Source organism: Mytilus edulis, chromosome 13, assembly GCF_963676685.1.
Source record: "Mytilus edulis chromosome 13, xbMytEdul2.2, whole genome shotgun sequence".
Lineage (NCBI taxonomy): Eukaryota > Metazoa > Mollusca > Bivalvia > Mytilida > Mytilidae > Mytilus > Mytilus edulis.
The window spans coordinates 4,199,916-4,217,922 of record NC_092356.1 but is presented as its reverse complement, the minus strand read 5'-3'; the positions used below and the strand labels follow the sequence as shown (position 1 = coordinate 4,217,922).

Here is an 18,007-nt window from a genome sequence, read left to right as displayed (position 1 = left end):
TCTTTTCAATCTGCTGTACACAGCCATTTTCTTGTTATGTTCTTCTTGTTTACCAGTCTCTTCTCTTCGTTTCTTTGCTTTGAACGATTCAAAATTTGTCTTTATTCCTTCTACAAAACAAAACTTCTACTTTATGCAATTCAAAATAATAATTAAACAAACGATTGCTTTTCTCGAATTGAGACTGAACCGTGTCAATTGGTAGTCCATTGTAGATTGTTTTGATGTGATATGATCGAAATGAAAATAAATCTACTAAAGTTACATGATATTCATACCTGCCAACTTTAACGATTTAGGCGTGTACTACACGATTTTGACCCTTTGTCACGATTGCACGATCGTGTTCCTGAAAAACCCTCTAAAACACGATTTGGTGAAAATCTACACGAAAAATATTGTTGTTCCCGATTTTGAACTGTGTCCAATGGAGGAAATCGTGTTCAGCCAATCAAATTGTGTGTTTCTCATGATCAAATTAATCAGCCAATCAAAAACGTTTTCTCTCAAGATTGTTTTAACATGCTAGATATTGAACTTGTGTTGTATTCCTCTGTTTGTTGGTCAGAATTGTAAAAACGTGAACATGGCAAATGATTTTTCAACTGCAAGGAGGTTCTTACACAGAATAAGAATAAAAGCATGGCTGATTGACAAACTTCAATGATGCAGTACTACCATGAATATAATAAATAGTAGTTTATTCACTAATTTATTGACATTACATGTACACTTGCTGTAACATAATTTTATTTATGTATTCAATCATTTAAAGTATAATGTACTGTTCATTATTTTTTACATGGACCCCCCACCCCCACCCACATCAACATGAGGAATCCCTTAAATGAGGGACTACCCTTAGTCAAAGGGTCACTCTTGTAAAAAATAAAATAGAAAAATGTAGATTTATTAACTTAAAAATGGGAAATTCTGACATTATATTTGGAACAGCTTTTCTAAATGAAGAGTCCTATTATTTTGAATAATAAAGAAGATATAAGGCCAAGAACATATCAAAGTTCTTGGACATGTGTTGACCATATAATACCAGATAGATCATAAGATGTATAGTTCTTTGGGAAAAGTTTCTTCAAATAATATGAATGTGTGCTCATTTGAAAAGTGGTTTTTAATGTCCAAACATTGAGGGGCGATCCCTATGTGTTGTTCCCAACCTGATAAAGGTCCTTCTTTGTGTATAATTTTTTAATTGGAAAAGTCAACAACTATTTAGTATCCTTACACATGAAAATAATTCCTGGTCTTACAGCTACATGTTCATATTTTCTGCTGATATATTAACTAGAATCATGCAAATAAACTTAAGAAAAAGGGATGTAAGTCCATCTTACAAATCATGCAAATATGACACTTTTTCTAGACTACAAAACAGCACGCGCAAAATAGTTGTCGCAAAGAATTTTAACCTTTGAAATTGTTGTGGCGCGCTAAAACCCCCATGGGCATTTTCAAAAGTTGGCAGGTATGGATATTATGCATTTGCTAGTAAGTGATTCGATAACACTAAAACTTGTTTATGATATGGAAACTATACAGCGTTTCAAAATATAATTGAAAGTTATCAGTACCGCAGAACTGCAATTTCGCCATTTTTTTAATTATTTATTTTTGTGTACTACAAACCTCTTACAACCCCCTCCACTTCGTCAGGATATTGACCTTTTACGAATTCAATGATGAAATCGGACATCTCTTTATTCTCTGCAGAATTATCTCTGAAAAAAAATCATTTGAAAATTAATCTTACTGGACATTACAGCTGAACAAAGGAGATCATTTCTTAAGCAAGAGTGTAACAAATGTCGGTAAAATAATCAATGTGTGCTGAAAAGTTGTTTGAATCTGACTTGAAGTATGATAATTAAATAAACTTAATTTATCTTGCAAACTTTTCATTTACAATGACTTAAAAGTTCAGATTTAAACTCGAATTAGAGTTATGATAAAAGATTGGAAGTAGCTTTAAGATCATGTTTTGCTTTAGTTTTTTAATTCAAAAAAAAATCTGTTTCAATGTCGTTAATCACAGATAATCGACCATAATCATTTCCGAAAACCGAATTGTTTACTGATAAATGTTGACACATACATAACTGATTAATTGCATGTAGATAAACCATGCGTTTTTTTTTCAATTTCCAACGGAATTTTAAAATCATTTAATTATAAACATACTTAAGGATATTGCCAGCTTTGTTCTTTGTTTTCCAGATGAAATCCTTTTCAGTCATACCTTGCTGGAAACCACACCGTATTGATTGCTGAAAGGGAAAAGATACGCTCTTTTGCATTTGAATGCATTTAATTGCATGCATAAAATAAAAAAAAAACTGAGAACTGAACAAATGCATATGTGTAGAAAGTCTCAAATTATACAAAAAAGTAAAATATATATACATAGAATTTCACGACTTCATTAATATTACGTTTTAATAAACACAACAACATGTATTCAAAGTTAGTAAAATGTCCCAGTTTTTGTACAATAAATACACAAATTGTAAGCGTGCAATATTTATGCGAATCTTTTGCCGACAACAATCATGTTCAACGCTTAGCTTTGTAATCCGTTGAAAAATAAAAATAAATGACAATTTGCTAAAAGTATTGAATTTTCATTTCGCAAACATAGTGCATATTGTTATGTTGCACTACATAAAAATAAAGAATAAGCTATCCCTTCCTTCATGCACAATGAATAATTACTTACTGCAATTTGTGCAAGGACGTTAATCTTTTGGCTTCCTTTTTTTGATGCATCTGTTTTTGAGTGTAGCATTTGAATCAAAATATCCACTTTCTTTTCAACACTACTTTGATTTTCTTGCACTTTTACCAGCTGTCTTTTCATTTTGATGACTTCACTTGTTAAAGTGTCAATCTAGAAGAAATACAAATAACTAAATCATTTGTAAAACATGAATTACAAAACTTAATGAAGTTTATCATTTAGGAAATAAAAAAGATACGTCATACATAAATATATACTGTATGTACCCCCCCCCAAAAAAAAAAAAACAAACTCTAAATGTATGAGAGTCATTGACTTTTTTCAAGTTGTGTTTATTACAGATTAAAAGCACAACATTATTATTTATTCATCTGAAAAAATCAACAAATTTAAGATTAATTATGTAAATGAGCATCTATACGCAGGTTTTTACTGTCTTTTATAATTGAACAACATTGAATAATTGTAGCAAATAACTCTGGCGATATTTCACTAAATTCAAGCATTTTGATTATTGTTTGAATTTTTCATTTCCCATGGAAAAATTCTTTTGGCATTATCTGCCTCTCTTTAATATATTTTTCTATTTATGTAAAATTTGAAAATCATGATAACTGGTTTGATGATTTTTTGTCCTGACTGGAATGAAATCCAGATGATTTATACGAAATAAAGAAATATGAATATGTATATGTATAACTGTCTTATACAAATAATCCGTGTTCAAAAGTCTGAATAAAAGGAAAAATCTGTGCAGTCTTTGAAAATGATAGTCTTTTGATTCCATCAAGGAGGTTACTTAAAGTTCTCATATACCAATACGATAGTCACGATACCAATCTTCTATAAACAGGCTTCTATTGATTCTCAAAATATATTCACTTATGAATGTTATATATATAATAAAACAACATATATAATGACGTGAATATATGACAGCATGCATTCGTTATTCGGATTCGGACAAAGATATAAGTGCTACCAAAGCTCCAAAATTAATGGATACTTAAGAAATTAGAAATCCAGAAAGAAGAATACCGAATTGAAACCTGTTACAGATCCAAGTTTGCCGTTTCATTCAGAAGATTCTACTTTAGTAAGTATAGTAAATAAACAGGAATGTATATTGTTCAGGATTTGGGATGAGAATATTTATCATTTAATTGTAAAATCAAATGACAGAAAAATAAACGTAAATAAAACAAATTAAGAAAGTTTAACTTGGTGTTAGAACAATTTCCTACAAATATAAATGTAAAGTGTTAAATGTTTAAGCATATTTGATAACAATGTCTCAAAATTGTCCCCCAGCTAATTGATAAATGTGTCAGCTTCGAAGGCATAAAGATAATTGTATATATACTTTTAAAATTAATAGACTTGAACAATTAAGATTGAGTCATTCTGCCTTTATCCGATATAGTCCATTGTTTATTGAAAGAGATCGAAAAAAGCTATTGTAATGAGTAACAAAATATTCACGTGTCAAATTAAGTCCAGTTCTGCTATTTAAAGTCGTACAAAACTATTTGGTTCATTAGACTGTGAACCAGAATAAACTGTAGTTAGCAGCCTATCTTTTAAGGTTAGAACATATGTTAACATTGTTTTATAGTTTGTTTTTTAAATTTAGAGGAATCGCGATCAAACAACGTAAAGATGTTTTCTAGTAAAGTAATTTTATTCACATTCGCAAGTAAAATCGTGATAAATTATAGGCAAAGTTTGAGATAAAATTAAGTTAAATAATTTCGATAAAAGGTTCTTTACTTATAAAAAAAAGTATTTAACTTATTCGTATGGATAACTTTTGAAAATACAATTATTAATTTGATTCTTGATTAAATATTAAAAGTAAACGATTTCAGGGGAGATAACAGATGACACGACTGTTCATTTATGGCGCGTATACTATTGTCTGGTTTTGTATTATTGTTTGATTTATATCGCGAATTGTTTGATGTATACCTATGATGGAAAAGTAATGTAATAGACTCTATTGTAAATACTTGATTAGACTGACCCAGAATAAAATGTAGTAAGCAGACTGGATTATCTTTTAAGGTCCCGTTGTCATGCCGAATCCAAGCTAGTTCCCAAAAATGTAACTTCAATTTGAGTAGTTCCCCGCAAAAAAGAATTGATAAAACCATGAAAGAAAGACTACAACACGAATTACAAAAACGGGATCAAGTTCCCGCATAATAGATCGTTAACAACTTCTCAAATGAGGGGATTCGCCCTTTATTTCATTTGATTTGATTAAAATATATAAGGTTAAAAGGTGGGGATCTTGACTGTTTACAAGTTCTCAATCAGGAGGGGATGGCATGTAGTGACCCACAGGGCACGCGCCTTTTATTTTATTCTATTTGTTTAATTGTACCATACATAAAATTCATATGGTTTAGGGGTGGGGATCCCGACCGTTTACATGATAAAAGCACATTCTAATCTGATATTGAAGGGGTCCGGTGACCCACAGGGACTCACCAAATTTGTTTCATTGTCCTAGGGTCATTACTGGAGAATGCGTGTGTCTATCACTTACGTTTTTCAAGTTAAAATCATTTGAAAATCCATATGGTTCTAAAGTCAACATCATATATTTAAATTGAAATATATTGTAAAATTGTAGAATATTTTCAGTTTTTGCCGCAGTTTCAATTATACAATATTCACATAGCTACCGAAAATGAATAGATAATTCCGATTAGCGGCTTTTGACTCCGTTTTAATTTAAAATTGACCATGCAACTTTAGTTGTATAGCTATATGTAGATACGCATTGAAAACCCAATTAACGTATTGATATTGTATATAAATATTGATTTTGCAACAGTTCGTTTAGACACCATGGTACTAGGGCACTGAGCTTTCTGTATTCAATGAGAAATACAAAAGCATGCACACATGACCAGAGTTATTTAAATGAATAAAGTCACATGGTACAATGAAACAGGTTAAGAGCACATGTCTAATGTTTTTGTTTTGAATGGAAGGCTGTTACACTAATCATACGTACTCCATTGAGTATTTTATTTTAAAATAAATTGAAGTAACATAGAGACTTAATGAGTAACTTTCTTGATTGTAGGTTTAAAATTATGATATTCATAGTCAGATTTCGTATATATCATACATTAACATACATGAAGAAAACAAATCTTTATCTTTAAAAATGAATTTGTAAGAATTATTTTTTGAAGATTTATAGAACTCAAACGGACTTTAAGCTCTAATCAAACTCTCTTCAATAAAGACATTATTATTTTCGTTATTTCTGTAAACAATAACGTCCAGCAATCATAGCGCGACCCTTCTCGTAAACATCCGGTGATCGCAATATACGCAACGATCTGTCACTAATATAACTATCATCTGATTTAACATGTTATAACTTCATAACAGACAGAGAGTAAAAAAAATGACGATTATAATATACTATTTGTTTGCCAAAAAAAATGACGATTATAATATACGATTTGTTTGCCAAAACAATGATAAAATCGTCCACAGAAGAATATGCATGCATTGGTTCAATAATTGGATATTAAACATTATGTTTCAACAGTCACTGTGTCATATGACTTTAATTAATTAGATGCTTTTTTATTTATTCATCTATCGGGATCCTGTCCCCAACTATATATCTTTGGCAAAATCGTGTCCGTTGTAAGCAGACAGATAGACAAAATTAAATCACAACATATTACAATTAGTAAACACTGCATTGTGGGAATTTTCATCGATATTAAAGTTTTTAATTACCTTGTTTGCTGATCCTGTAGTCTGATCTATTTTTGATATACCGTCTGTGACAGGTGTAGGTGACCTGCTAGAATGTACATCTCCAGATAAAGGTGTTCTTAGAAAAGTCGGAATGATTGACCTGCTGGAACATGGTGTACTTGCCAAATTCGTTGGGGTACGAGAATTCATTTGAACGGATGGAGTACTAGAACGACTGACTGATACGCTACTGCATTCCAAAACACTGTCATTTACCGATGACATGGACTCATCGGGTATATTATCCTCTGGTCCACCACATGCTCCTGTCATAGTATCACTGGTTGATGTTTCCACTCTCTGTCTTTTGTTGCTGTTTTCATCTTCACCAGATGAATAGTATCGTAGATGAAGACTTTCATCTTCAATAGACACATTTTCGATTTTATCAAGTTCATCGTCACTAGATAGTAAAGATGAATAATCCATCACGAGTTATAACTACAATACAACTCTTTTTAAAGAAATACAAAGATCTAGACTATTAAACTGGCTATCTATAAATGAAGGACAGACTATTTATACTCAAGTAGTATTATTTAGGGTGTGTGTTTTTATATAGGTTGCATAGACAAAGTAAGTTACTGTAAATTAATTCTGAACGTCCGTGCCCAGAAGTTGTCAAGACAAAGGGAGCACTATATTGGCATGTAGAGTACTTCCATACCCAGACGTTTAATGTGTGGTAATAGAAGAACATTTGTCCACAAATGACCGTGCAACAATGTGCATTGATAACGGGATACGTTAAGAAACAGATCGTCATAGATTGAAACATTAAAAAATAAACCACGAAAACCCCTAAATAGTATAGCTATATATCGTGAAAAATGGTAAACTAGGGCCGTGTCAACGAAGATTTCATATGACTTGGACGTGTCTTATGGTGTTCTTATGGCACGTCTTAGTACTAAGTCAGTTTAACGAGTGTCTTAATTTAAAAATAAAATATAACAAATTTGCTCCAAAGTCGGGATATATCCATAGGTGTCTTACAATGGTCTTGGGATAAACCTAGATAAATATATATATTACAAACATAAAGGAATCTGATGTACAGTAGTTGGCGTTTGTTTATGTAAATAAACGTGTTTCTCGTTTCTCTTTTTTTTTATATATAGATTATAGACCGTTGGTTTCCCCGTTTAAATGGTTTTACACTAGCAATTTTGGGGTCCTTTATAGCTTATTATTCGGTGTGAGTCAAGGCTCCGTGTTGAAGGCCGTACCTTGACCTGTATTAGAATAAACAAAATATCCTTAGTATAACTAGTTTATGTTTTTTAAAGATTCGAAAGTCTTGCATTGTTAAAAATTTGTTAACCAATTGCTTTAATATCTATCATTGATTAAGGTGCGTTTATATTATTCTGTGTTAGTTTTTGGAACACAACGTATGTTTGATAACCCTTTGGTAGCTAAAAAAGAACTAATCTAAGGCCGTGTTCATATTGACCTAAATTCTGTGTTGTGTTAGTGTAATTCACACATAAACTAAACATAATTGCGTTCCCATTGATAACACTCAATGTTAACATGCAGTTTAAATCATGTTTTGTCTACATGTAGTCGATAGTCGATGTAGGGCTTGTGTAGGTTAAGTGTGCACAATGAAACTAGGCATTCAGAACTTTAATTTTCCCATGTATATTAAAAAAAGAAACATTTTTTTTTTATAAAATTGATACTTACAACACTTATTAATAAAGTTCTTTACCGAAATATTTGTCTAAACTTGATATATTTATTTGTTATAAAAACACTTTACGTAGCCTTATTCACCCCTAATCAAGACTCATCCATCATCATTGCCGAACACATAATTCATTTGAAAAGGTCTTCCCGAATCGATTAGACGTACATACTGACAGAAATATTTGCCACTGGTCTGTATACTCAAACAACGATTCACTTATAAATGCATTACTGAAAAAGGGTGAGGTTAATTGTTTGTTTGTGTAGTACATGAGACCCACTCCCTTTGCCAAATACTCATTGGAGACAAAAAAAGCATTTGAAACAAACAGAAGAGATAGAAATGTAGTGATCCTTAACATCGCAATTCTTTTTCTTCGTCTGTAAGCACGCTGATGACGATCCTATGTTTTAATGCGTAATCGAGACATCTTTTAACTACTGCAAATCACTTAAAATGACTTTCTTAAAGGAGCAACCACTTTACTTCCAAAAAAACAAGGGGGGGGGGGGGGGGGGACGGGACGGGTTCTGAGTCAGATTTTTTTCTCGCGCGAATTTATAATTAGTTCTGTTTCGTAGGTGACAATTCAACATTTAACACTATAATGTATGGGGAAACTTTGGATTCAGAATATTTGTTCATTTTATAATCATCTGAATGGCCCGATTTAAAAAAAAATCAAATTGTGGAAACCCCCCCCCCCCCCTTTTTTAAAAGTCGTTTCCTCACTGCTAGAAAAGTTGTTCGAAAATTTGAATTCGGTTCTACGTAATGAACATTCAAATGACATATAGTTTACAAGTGTGAACAAATCTTATGTACAGGTAACTAAACAAGGTGTATAGATGTGAACAAATTTAATGTGAAACTAGTGTACATTCCATTAAACCAAATGTAAACATGTTTACTGTACACGGCGTTTGATATGAACACGGCCTTATACATATGATCATCTATAAATACACCAGTTCTAAATACATTGAGATATTCCGGTCATTTGGTGAAGTACTTTTAGAAATAAAATAATAAATTAAATACAATATATAGTATGAAATGGGCATCCATCGCATCTCACTCAACAGTATGTTTGACGATGTCAAGTTATTTCGCTAATTTTAATTAATTCGTACTGCCCCTTTTTAAAATTTAATACAAAACTCTTTTAAACCACACATCCCATATAGCCTGCTATGACGCGACACTTTTTTTTGTGTTTCTGCTATTGATGGTCATCCAAAGATGCATTACTTTATATTGTCAAATATAAAATTATGTATAAATGTATTGGTATATTTATATTAAAATTTTTCATCAACCAGTATTATATAGAAATGCTAGCATCATGGGTAAAATTGTATAAAAGTTATAGCACGACGGCTAGTTTCTAGGCTTCATTAGTCAAATAGCAAGATCACTATCCAATTAACAACTTATTGATATATCGTTTTGTGAACATTAAATTGTTTATTTGTCTTCACAGCAGGGATTGTGTTATGACTGATAAGAAAATGACCAGCTACTGACTTTTGAAGTTTTTTTCCCAAGCGTATTTTGGAAATTTATTCTGTTAATAACTGTGGCCAAATCTTATATTTGCTATGCTAAATTGTATACAATCGAAGAAAATCAACAAAACCTATATTTTTCCATAACACATCGTTTTCTGGTAATAAAAGGAGACACGGGTAATATGTTCTCTTTAGAAAAGGGGAATGTGAAGAAAACATTTTGATTTTTTAAGAACGAAAGAAGATGTGAATTATACAATACATGGCCATAATGATTCGTCACGGCCTACAATTTTTTGCTGTATATATTACATAAAATGTACAGGTTTCTTGTCTTCATATAAAAAATGAGGGACCATTTCTTGATGGATTTTAATCAATTTGGTAACAATTGACGCAAAACTAGTTTTACAGTGGATGACCGTGAGGGCATTTCGGTGTATTGCTATCGCCTAGATTTCCATTACGTAATATTCGTTTTGGGTTTTTATCCGATCTATAAACATGATAACTACGCGTATAATAACGAGTGCAAAATAGCATTCTTTATCGATTGTTATAAAAACAACTCTTCAATGAATACTGATAATAAATATTTTTGTTTAAACCATTAATTATGAAAATGTGTTGTCGTTAGATACATATGTATAAGTAAAAACAATCATTGATAATATCTATATGCACATGTATCGAAAAATTGTGTCAAAGCATGCAGGAGAATATCTCAAACAACGTTTTGCGACACTCCCTACAAGCACAAGTTTGTTTTTTTTTATCCGGGAAAATATGAATGCCTACTCATATTAAATCTTTTAGAAAAATCGAGTTTCAACAGAAGAGTGTCCACCATGCACTTGCACTGCACTATTATTACAAAAGTAGAATAGAATGAATATACAAATGGATGAAAAATATGTACTGTATATATACATGTAACTGTTATTTGAATATAATACATAACAACAAACAAGTATATACTGATTTGTATCACTACAATATAATACTAGTACGGTGAGGTTGAATTTCCCGTCATTTATTCATTATCCACGCAATAAAGTGTATCAGAAAAAAAAATATGTGTACATTAAGCTCAGTTTTAAGTATAGAGCCGTGTGATTTTTTTCTGTGACAAGTGATTTTGTCCATCCACAAGAACTTGCGGTCATCCGATGTGCAGTACTTCGGTACTTTGATTTTTTTTTTGTTATTTGGTTATTTTGTTGTGAAGCGTTATCTATCAACTTCTGCTAATCTAAACATTTACGTAACCTTTGTCCGAAAAATCTGTAATTTCTTACGAAATTAAATTTAAAAAAATACACTTATTTGCGCGCGTCAAGAGAAGAAAAAAATATATAAAGAAAAAATTATAACCAAATAAACAAATACACTGTAGACAATCCTGTGTTTCAACACATGGTTTGTGAAAATACAACTGTAATGCCGCCAAAACGTTGTTGTATATAATATTCATAATCACTGACCGATCGATGTATTTATGTTTAAAAATTAAAACCAGAACTAATACACATATAAAAGCATTGGAGAGAATGAGGTATGGGATAAATGCAATAGGAATTTTAACGTTCTTCTTTCCCGTACACCAGCAATTGTTGAACTACCATGGTATAGGCATTGTTTAACTGTTCTAACATAAAATGTCACGGTATTGCATTAACTTTCTTTTTATTTTTTTCGATAATTTTATAAAATATTTATAAAAAGCAGATTAGAAGACTTGTTTTTACTTTTTAGAAATTTTTCTATTCTTTCCAGTCATTTCAATTTTTTGTTTGTTACTATAGAACAAATTTAGCGTTATATGTTTTTATACCGATTAGTTTTTGTGTGATATTGCATGTAATAAGAAACACTTTACCAAGATACACAAATAATGTAATAATCAATAACAGATAAATTGTACACAGTATAAAGTACGGAATAAGTAAACAGACAAGTATCTTCCAAATAAAAGAATGCGGATTAAGTAAAGAAGTATGCTAATAAGGAAAGATTGTGTAATGCAAGCTATTGTGTATTATATTGTTATTAACTGGCTGTTTCTGTATTGGCACTGGTATAGATTCAAGGTTTGCTATATAGGCTTCGAGACCCGTAGGGTCGAGGGAAATACAGCTGACAGAAAATCTATAAACAAGTTGCTTTCTTTAAAAAAAGAAATGCAATCGTAAACCCAAATGCTTGTTTGGCATTATATATATATTAGATAATTGTTTAATAAAGATGTATTGTCTTATATTACTTTTGTTGTGCATAAGAATTAGAAACTGACATTGCCTGTTTAGTGGTTTAAATAATGTAATACCGGCTTCACACATCAACGTATAGATCCGACGTACGTTGGCCGAGGTAAAAAAATCATGCACGCTACCAAAACGCTAGTAATTTTGATGCATTCAACCTGTCAATCATATCTGTATCGTGTGCACAACGAGCTTAAAGCGTGTATTGGGTGTGCGTAAAGCGTACCTTAGCGTTTCTCATGGTCTTCCTACATTCCCAACTGCAGGTCTGTCTATATGTGAATGTTTGTCAATAAGTCTGTCACATTCGCCCGTCTGTTTAGATGTTTACCAGTCCGTCTATGTCCACTGGTTCGTCTACATGTTCACTAGCTTTGAAATAGCTTTCGGTAAGTGCGATTATTTCAGTGATTTGTGTCTATTGTTTTTATGTAAGTGATTATTGTGCACCGTACCCATAATTTTAGGGACGCGAATTGCAACTGATATTTTACAGATTTTCTTGCGATGTGTTGTCCTTAAGGTTTGGTTCATTTGGGAGGGTTGGGTTTATGGCCACCACATTGTTTATGTGCCAATGTCCATTCTAAAGCCAGAAACATGTAGTACAGTGGTTGTTATTCATAATTCATGTCGGTCAAGTTGTTTTCGTAAATTATTTTGTTATCAATAAGGCTGTTTAGTTTTGTTTGATTTTTGTTTTTAAATCTTAATGGTCGGGGCATTTAACAGCTTACTAAATAGTAGTTTTTTTTTTCATTTTTGGAGGCCGCTGGGTGGCCTTTAAAGACTTACTACCACGTCATTGTAACTCTGGTTGGTATTTGTATCATTAGTGCTGGACCATGGTCGATCCTATATGCACCTTTGAGGCAGGCGGGATATTTTTGTAGATCTTGTACAGCTCAAACTAATGTGAGTAGTTCCTGTACTTCTATGTCTAGTCCCATGTTGCATGGTTAGAGGTGGTGTAATATCTTCTGTAGGTTTGATGAAGTTTCACCCGTATCGGACTTCTTTTCCTAAATGAAAGCTTTAAGGCGACGAGTATTTTTGTATGCAATGTGCCCTTAACGTGTCTAAAACTTATCTGTAGCGTTTTCAACGCTCGTGTAGCGTGTATATTATGTGCGTGCAGTTTACAGGTACATGTATATACGTTTGATAAACGCTTGAGCTGAATGATTTTTTTTATGTTCCATTAAAATTGTCCTGAAGTAAAAGCGTTCACCAAGCGTATATCTTTGCATTTCGACGTACTTCAAACTTATGGAACGCGTGTTTAAACGCTTGCGTAAAGTTCCTCTGGTGAGCAACTAAGTTACGCATACGATGATACGGACTTTGTTAATTTTCTTTTTTGACTGATTGTTTTACATTGTCATTTCGGGGCCTTTTATAGCCGACTATGCGGTACGTGCTTTGCCTGTTGTTGAAGGCCGTACGGTGACCCATAGTTTGTATTTCTGTGTTATTTTGGTTTTTTGCAGATAGTTGTCTCATTGACACCAAACCCGATATCTTCTTTTTTTATATTCGATATCTTATCGCCGACCTGGTTAAGTCTGCTAAAAATGCATGCATGATTCATTTTTAGGTTATCAGTCGTAATTAAAGTGGCACATTTAATTCGTTGTTTCATTGCTTGAAGTATCATTTCTTACATCTGCATGGTCAAATGTGTATTTTTTTAAAATAAATTTTAGATTTAGATTTCAGTCACGGTTATTTTTTCCCCCTTCATATTGAATATCTATACTTATCAGTCGCATTTTAATGACGAAAAGGATTCAGAGGTTATTAAAAAAAGTAAATAATGTTGCAATATTTAAACAAATAAAATAACTTTAAATTTGCAATATTAATGAAAATAAATACGGACATAACTTTCATAATTAATTTTAACGTTATTTTCAATAAACGATTTTTTTTAAATCCTCGTTTTTACACCTATTTGAGGCACGTATTTATGATTATATTTCCATGTCCTTGGTCTATCCTAGACGTAAAATTTCAAAAAGTGCTAATACTTTTTTTAAAGATATTATTTTTTATTGTTCTCGTTCAAAATATTTTATTTTTTCATATTCAATATCTATTTAATTTTATTTTTAATAACCATTTTTTTTTTATTAAAGTTGCAATATTTAACCAAAAAAAATAACTGTAATTTAATCATATGCAAGAAAGACTTCCCTTTAATTTCAGTATAAAAAAATGAATAGCTTGCTTTTTACAACATGTACATCTTCACTAAACGTAAAATCTAAAATAAAATGCTACTAAAACTCTTTCTAAAGATTTTATTTTTAATTATTCTCGTTCAGAATATAAAGCGCATTGTTTACATGAAATCTTATTTCATATCTAAACACAGCTGGTTACATCGTTTGACTAATTTAAGTACTACACATGTAGGTTAATATTAGCAGCTTGTAATCGTGTGCAAGAAAATATTATATCATAATAAATTTCAGATCATACGTAAAATATCTCTATAGCAACTTAAGATGCTAATGCATATTCAACAGATTTGTAAGCTATAATATATTGCGCATGCATTTGAAAGGTGGTCATAGCTATTGGGCATGTATTTGAAAGGTGGTCATAGAAAGACCAGAAGTGTTCCGACTAACATCCGGTGTTCCGAAAGACTACATCACTCGTCCAATATATACTGCGTAAACCCTCAGGGGTTTACGCAATAATCCAACTTTTTCAACACAGACTTGTTCTGAATGCTGTATTACATACATTAAATGTGAATGTAGGGCCGATATTTCCAATACGGACTGGCAATGATGTGAATATAGAGCCAATATTTCCAATACGGACTGGCAATGATGTGAATATAGGGCAAATATTTCCAATACGGACTGGCAATGATGTGAGTATAGGGCAAATATTTCCGATACGGACTGGCAATGATGTGAATGTAGGGCAAATATTTCCAATACGGACTGGCAATGATGTGAATATAGGGCAAATATTTCCAATACGGACTGGCAATGATGTGAATATAGGGCAAATATTTCCGATACGGACTGGCAATGATGTGAATATAGGGCAAATATTTCCAATACGGACTGGCAATGAATCTTGAATTACATGCACAATATACATGTATGTTTACATGTAATTAAGGATTCATTGCCAGTCCGTATTGGAAATATTGGACCGGGCCGAAAAGCAATGTATATAGATCACGGGATTTATATGACCAGGACGACGTCACCAGTATGAAACATGCCATTTTGGTAGTATAAGGACTGTTTTAAGCGTACTTTTTTAATAAAACAAAATACTACGTAGTATATCTTGAAATTGCAATCTTTACATTTCGATATAAAGATCAACACAAAACAGTCATGATTGTTTTATTGGTTACTTAAATAGTAAATGGATGTGTAAAATGATGAACAAATCTTGTGTTGATTAGAGCGTAAAGTGCTTTTCAATAAAGTTATTGTATGGTATTTTAATTAAACTAATAAATATTATCAGAGAGCCCTAGAAATGGACCTCTGTTCTGATATCCTAAATAGTAACAATATACAAGTATATGTTCTTGTGCTGTGACACACGCTTTAACGAAATTCTTTGACAACTGATTGTTTAACGCCACTTTCAGCACTCTGTGTTATAGAAGGAGAAGAAGACGTCTATTTCCATAAAACGGCTCACAAAGAGCACATTACGAAATAACACATTATTCTAGGCACTAAAGTGCACAGAGAAAGCAACAGACGTTCGTCAGGAAACTAACACTGGCAATACATTTTGTACTAGTATAAATTAGTATAAAAAAAATGAGGACACAAACATTGTGATATATAGGAACACAACCTTGCAATGCATCGATATTTGATACTAGTCGAAAAAAATATCATTGAAAGCGTAGAATATTTTCTTTTTTATTTGGAATTTATAATACTGGCTTCATTTCTCCGTTCTAAAATGCATAACATTATTTTTCATTGTTTTTTCCGAAATTTTTAACCGCAAAACGTGGGTTAAATGTTTAGTAACGGGAGATCTTTGGAGATTCATATACTCACTATTTTAATGCTATATATTTTTTTAATAATATGGTTTTCAGGGGACCGTTTCTGATTCTATAACAAATTAAATAATATTTGATCAATCGGCAGTTCAAGCTTATTCAAAACACACTACTAATGTTTAAAAGAATCCTTATTTCAAGACGTTTCTACAAATTCCGAGAAAATAAAACCAGAAAGAAAAAGGATGTGGGTAGTAATTACCCAGACATGACATAGTGCACTGCTAAAATTTGTTTTATATTTATTCTTATAACTAAGATAAGAAAATAATCTTCTTATATCTAACATTTCACAGAATGAATCATATTTTTGTGTCACTTTCAATCATTCGTTTCTTTAACTACTTATTTGAAATAAGTTCTTCAAATCAGACATCTGAATCATAATTACATTCAAAACATACATAATGGTTTCCTGGCACACATTTCACTCATTATAGATCTAGCTAGATGTCCGAAAAAGTGCTCTTCGACAAATTTGAATGATTCACGTGTCTGCTTTAATTTACTTTTAATCTATCGTCAATAGTCCAATTACCACGGTAACAGATAAATGTTTCAACTTTCTTATATCTAACATAGATTGTAATATATTGAATGAATTAATTCACAAGAATAGATTGTGTGATCTGATATCGCCTAAATTTTAGGATGAAATCTAGGGTTTGTCCCAGCATGGAAGTATCAAATTATCATTTAAAAACCCTATTTCGCGTATCAAAAATAAACTAACAGAACTAGCCAAGGAATTTGTTTTTGTCCCGGCTGATAAAGCTGCTAATAATATCATTATTGTTTGACGTAAATTGTATATAGAGGTTCTGCAAAAGGAAATCACGAATTCACCAACATTCCATCTGACTTCATTTTCAGAAAACGACATCTGTAACAAACATAAACTTTTAGCTACTTCTTTACAAGCAGAACCAAACACAATGAAAGTCCCAACTATGTACTGGCTTCCGAAGCTGCACAAAAAACCTTACAAATATAGATTTATTTCATCTTCCAGCCATTGTTCAACTACTAAATTGTCTGTTTTACTTACTAGTACACTTGGTACAATTAAAAACCTGATAATAAATTGTTCAAATAAGGCCTTTGAAAATAGTGGAATTAATTACTTTTGGAGTGTCAAAAACTCGTTGGAAGTTCTTGATAAATTGCATGCATATATTGGTGATTTTGAATCTGTTCAAAGTTTTGATTTTTCTACCCTATATACCACTTTGCCTCATATTCTTATTAAGAAAAAAATCACATCCCTAATTAACTGGGCATTTAAAAAGTCGGAATGCGAGTACATATGTTCAAACTCTTTTAGATAATTTTTTAGTAGCAATAAACAAAAGAACTATGTCAATTGGACATGCTTTGATACTATTTATGCACTTGAATTTTTACTTGATAACATTTTTGTTCGCTTTGGAGATTCCGTATATCGTCAAGTTATTGGAATTCCAATGGGGACGAACTGTGCACCACTTATTGCGGACCTGTTTTTGTATTGTTATGAGTTACAATTTATGACTAAAATTAGCAAAGACCCATCAAAACAACATTTGATACATAAATTTAACAATACTTTTAGATATTTGGATGATATATTGGCTCTAAATAATGACGACTTCAGTATGTATACTAAAGAAATTTATCCTGTAGAACTTACTTTAAATAAAGCTAATGATAACAATGACCACTGCCCTTTCCTCGATCTTGATATCTATATCATAAACGGGAAGCTTAATACAAAAATTTATGATAAAAGAGATGATTTTTCATTTCCTATTGTTAATTATCCATTTTTAGATGGTGACGTTCCCTTGTCACCATCTTATGGTGTTTATATATCTCAACTTGTACGATTCGCTCGTGTATGTAACAATGTATTAGATTTTAGCGAGAGAAATTTATGTATTACTGAAA

General features: G+C 31.7%; 1 long non-coding RNA gene across 1 annotated transcript; it reads right to left on the bottom strand.

The window, feature by feature from the left end:
* Window positions 1-1,737, bottom strand: LOC139500933 (uncharacterized). Its single transcript, XR_011658409.1, has 2 exons — window positions 1,648-1,737; window positions 1-110 (listed from the first exon to the last, which is right to left on the bottom strand). It is a non-coding gene; the product is annotated as an uncharacterized lncRNA (long non-coding RNA).
* Window positions 1,738-18,007: the final 16,270 nt, after the last annotated feature.